Consider the following 5827-nt stretch of genomic DNA (forward strand, 5'->3'; position numbering starts at 1 on the left):
TATTATTATTAATAATTAATAACTTAAAATGTTGATCGCTTTGCTCAAACAGTACTAATAGAAAAACGGAAGCTCTAGTCGAGTTCCCTTGATAATATGGGAGGAACGTCTAAGTCATAGCATTGATTATGTATGTCTGACACATAATCAATGGCCATAGCTTTAAATCAGCAATAAATAATTATTATAACATTAAAAATTAAAATGTCTAATGGTTACCTGGGTCTGGTATACCAATTGATCCCGCTAACTGTTCAAATTCCGGTACGCTCATGTTCAAATACGCTGCCATTGCGGACTTAGAATTGATCTTCGCGTGAGCACGTTTTAACAGCTGAAAAGTTTTATTTTACTAATTCAATATATTTCGTTCACAAACATTTGTCCGCAGACTAGAGAACATAATATGCAATTAACAATCAAACAATTTGTACGTTATTTCATTGTTGGCTCAAGTCCACAAGTATTATTTAGTTTAATGGAAATCACAAAGACAAGAGTTATGCAAAACTATACCCAATAGATTTAAAGACTTTTAAAATAAAAAAAAATAAAAATTAGTAACTATATTAAATCAGAGAGTGATAGGACTAAAAATGATTACATATTTTCCGTGTGTTATAAATGATTTAGCAAACCAATAAAATTTAACACTTGCTGTGCAGGTGTCCCACAAAGACATATCAAATTAAATCAGTTTTTATTCTGCTGAATATTTTTAAGATTTTTTTTTTTTTAATTAATTTATACTCATTTGCGTTATAAACACCACAGTTTGTATTAATTTTTTAAACAAATTTTTTGTTACATTTTTGAAAAATTCAAGATTACCATTTTATTGAGAACAATTCCCAAAGCTAGTCAAAATTTGTCATGTCTTTGTGGGACACCCTGTATACTTAATATTAGAAGGAAATCATTTTAAACTAATAGTTTTAGTCAAAACAAATTATAACAAACACACTTCTTCATCATTTAGTTGGCGAGCGGATTCAACAAACATCAAACAAGTTAGAAGCAAAATAATTGAGATTTTGAAGTACATTATATCGGTCTATTATAAACCAATGTTTAACAGTGCGACAAAAAACTATTACTTTTATTCTCTACGGTTGCCTATTGACTGTTGTATAAAAAAAATGAGAAATAAAATCCAAAACAGTAAATAAATATATCAAATACGTTTCCGACAAGTATCCAACTGTGGCATTGTTGCAAATGTCTATTTGCACTGTTTTTATCGAATAAAAGTATTGATGTCATAATGCACAGATGTGTAAGTATGGCTTTAAAAATTTTACCGGCAATACCTGGCAAAATTATAATGCATATATGTAATAAACTTCTAAGCCATCTTATAACATCAAAGCTTTGAATTCGTTTGAAAAAAAATTATTACCAAATGGGATACCCTATTGTACAGTTAAATTCCTCATGTCTTATTCAAGGTTAACTGTATAATGTGCACAAAAGTCTATTCAAAACAAGTTTTCCAATAACATTATTATTCCAGGCCTCAAACTAATATCTTCTGCTGTTTTACGCTTGCATACATAGTAAATAATGTGTCTGACTATTATGTCTATTGACAGCTACCCGGATATTTTCCGGCAAAAATACTGGATGATTTCTATCGATATTTTGTTTGTTTTGTATGCTTTGAAATTCTAGTAAATAACCGTCTTCCGCATTAACAAAGCGCCCGTGTACCCGGGTTCGCTCAGGATAAGAAAAAACAATTGGAACAATATTTTTTATTTGCTTAAGTTATATCACGACGTAGAATAGATTGTAAAAATGAAGTCATCATTCATATGAGTATTAAAATGTTGAATTTACTAATAGGTAAAATAACCACAACAATATTAAATTAATTATACTTTGAATTTGTCTACCCTATATAGATAACCGTGTTGTGCTCGTTGTAAATTATAATTGGTAAAGTACACATATTGAAAAATAAAAAATGTGTATTGAATACCAATTCGTAGCTACAAATGCGCGACTTCATTTGTAAATTGAATAAAAACGTATTTCAAATAAGTAAGAACTCACAAATCTACCTCTCGGGAATCTGCAATTGGGATTTTTGTCCATTTATTCCTTTAGGAACTGGCTGGCTTTTTTTCACACGAGTCAGGTACTCTTGACGTACATGTAAACAGGAATCCAGCAACCTCACGCGTTTAGGCGGTGCCAATTCTTGTGTTTAAAACTTTAAAAAATTCAGCACTACCCTCTACCTCTTCTTCCCACAATGCCCCAAACAGGTATAACGTTGACCGAACAAATTCGGCACCTGCTGAGAGATTTGTCCATTATATTTTTATTACATAAGAAAACTCGATTGTACATAGATATATGCAACTATGAATAATTGTATGAATCATACCAGGTATTCGATAACCATGGCCCAGTCAATAACTTAATAGTTATTATTTTTTTTTATACATTTTTATAGTTGTTAGATGGTACAAATTAAAATTTAAATAATTTTAAAAAAACTATAACCCCATCCCTTATTTGATAAACTTGTTTAACCCGTTTAATATCTTTCACGTTATTGACTGGGCCATAGTTATCGAATTACCCGGTATACCATATAAACGACAGATGTCCAAAAAGTCCGGGAGAGTGTAAATAGAAATACTCGGTACTCGTATTTGTATGTACAATAAGTCTACTAAAATAGTACACAAAAGCTATAGTACTTGGCTGCATGGCAACTCCGGGGTGATAGAGAATTATTATTATTACTATTATTAGTGTATAAATTATTATCACATTATTTATATTTCTACATAAAAAATTATAGGTAGTTTTAGTATTATTAATTTTAGTAGTTTATTATTCAATAAAAAGAAACCAACAGTTTGATTATATTATATAGTATAATATATCCCGTATTCACTAATAAAAACAATCCATACAAATTTGGAAGAAATTCTACTATTTTTCAAAAAGTAACGGAGCATCGTAATTATAAGTTGAAAAATGTGTAAATTTTTTGGGTATTTTTCTCGATTTTGAAAAAGAAGGAAAGACTTTTTTTTTTAAGTTTTGGCCCAATAAAGTATATTTCAGGTACGATTTGTAATCTATACAGTTGCATACTCGAAAAAATTGGTTCAGCGGTATCGTGTGCCCAAATAAAAATAAAATAAAAAAAATATATGAAAAATAAAAATATCTTCGGCCATCAAAAAAATGATTAAAAATCAGTGTCATATATAAAATGATCTTCTTTTTTTTTGCTTTCTGAAAACAACTTTGATTTTTTTTTTTTTGTTATAGAAAAAAACTAAAATGGAGTCTAAAAAGTTGGTTTTTTCGTGTTGCCTAAATTTTAAAATATTCCAACGTTAGTGTATCGATAGTTAGAAGCAGGGTTTAAACTCAAATGAACAGATTACAATTAAACATTTTTTTATAAAGCGTTCAAATTAAAATACTGAAAATACCTACCTACAGTAAATAAAAAATCCCAAATAGATGTTCCTAGCTAAAAAGAACAATTTTGTTTTCATTTGTTCAAATTTATTTCGGTATGTTTATTTTTCTATATATTAATTTGTTTTTGAAAATATATATGTATATATGAATATAAAAGTTTCATTATCGTTTATTCAGTAAAATGGTCAGTCTAGTGACGGTAAATAATAAATATTGCAGGGTCTATTTTTGTGTGTAATGTGCTACATTGTATGCAATAGAAAATAATATTTGAATGGGTCGAATAAAATATTTGAAATGATTAAAATAATTTTAAAAAATAGTATTTAAATAGTTTTTAAATGCTTTTTTAAAGTAACTATATTTGAAAATATGATTTCGTATAAATCTAATATACCTATATACTACATTTAGAAAATATATAAAACCAGTAAATATAGGAAGCCAATTTTTTGTATGAATATTTTTTTTATTCGAATAAATTAAAAAACATTATCAAATAAACTGTGAAATGATTATTCAAATAACGTTTTATTCGAATAAAAAATCGCACAACCTTGATTGTGGCGATTTGATTTACGTTGATGTGTCTTTTCTTCTCTGCATTTATACCTAACTACAAGTAGTAGAAAAAGTACTCCGATCTTTATGATTCCAGTAGGAAATTTTGTTTGTGAGGTACTTTATTTGAAACATTTTTTTATAAAATAAAATCCCAAAATTTTAGAACCAATAAACCGCAAAAAAAATGAAAACGTCAAATAATCGACATGTCCATAGGTGAATTCTATAAAAGTTTTAAGATAATTCATGTAAAATTAATTTTGTTATAACCATTTTAATATTAAAAAAAAATTATGGAATAAAATTTAAATTATTTTTACTAAATTAAACTTAAGAACTTAAATTCTTTACCTATCCTGTTTTTTTTAGTGAGATAAGTTAGCATACAAGTTTTAGAATCTGTAGTGTACAAATTTGTTTTATTTTACACAAAAACTTAAAGTACAACCACAGTTAAATGAGGTGCGGTATGACATACCGTACGTCACTAGTAATGTATAAATTATTCGTGTAACACTGTTCGTTAGTTAAACTAGTATACAAATTAATTATAAAATTAGATATAAATTAAAGAAAAAATAATCCCTAAAATTGAGCGCTGCTGTTTAAATTTTGTATAAAAGATGTAGACTGTAAAATTTCAAATCTTCAAAAAATAGCTGTTAGTGTTTAGACTTTTTGATAACGTGAGATTTTTAGTATAAAAAAATAGTATAGATGTGAATGGGTAGTAAGTAAATGCAAAAAACAGAACGCACTAATAAACTTAATATTCACAATTTTAAACTACTACAAAAACAGAAAAAAACGTATTAACAAAACGTTGCCGAGTTGGCTAGATCTTTTCGGGACGACACAGAGATCTATAGACGATTATCCATAGAGTTTTTTCAATATTAATCACAACGTGTTCAATATGGACCTAGTATTATTATTATCATCTACACAAGTCACAACAATGTGTTATATTACATCAATGACAGCGGTTACCTAGGAACTCATTTTTATTTGTTATTAACAATATAGTTGGCAATATTTCTAGTTACATACATACATGAACGTTGTTAAATTAACACAAGTCCTAAAAACCAAAAACGGGCAAATACTAGAATAACAAAATCACACACCTTAATATTCTTTTGACTCTTATTGTTATTCCATGTAAACTTAACACAATATAGTTTTCTTAGTTCAAATAGTGTCTAAAATGTTCAATATTTACCTATTCTGAGTTCTTTCAAACACATATACCATCATTGACATTGCTCAAAGGCGAAGCCGAGTATGGTTACTATGTATTTTTACAAGGACAAATCTCGTTTCTTTTGGTGAGTCTAGACCTACGATATTTTTAAATACAGATAAGGAACATTACACTAATTTTATTGAGAAAATCCAAAAAAATAAAGCAATGAATTATTATTAGTAAAATGTAAAAAAAAAAAAGATATAAAGCTCTCGTCATATTTTTTTATTTAGCTGTAATGATACAAATAACACTAAAATTGAGTTATTACAAATAACAAAGTACACGGGACAGTGCTAGTACATAATATTATAAAGTTCGATTAATTACATACATTATTTAATATAATTCATTGAACAAACAAAATGTAGTATAGACAAATTTACAACACGAATTAGATATTAAATAACGAGTATGCCAAAAAGTGTTTAAAATTTAAAATCCAGAGAAAGACACTTATCCAGTATGACTATTCTACTATTCTCCAACATGGTGCCGTTTGTGTACAACCATGTTACTTCTTTGTCAGAAACCCTTGAAGCACACATTGCATTCGTATGGCAA

The sequence above is a fragment of the Adelges cooleyi genome, unplaced genomic scaffold (genome assembly GCF_023614345.1).
Source record: "Adelges cooleyi isolate 19-005CV unplaced genomic scaffold, UGA_ACOO_1.1 ACOO_flye_CR_arks_rails_tigmint_CR_PRNA_727, whole genome shotgun sequence".
NCBI classification, from domain to species: Eukaryota; Metazoa; Arthropoda; class Insecta; order Hemiptera; family Adelgidae; genus Adelges; species Adelges cooleyi.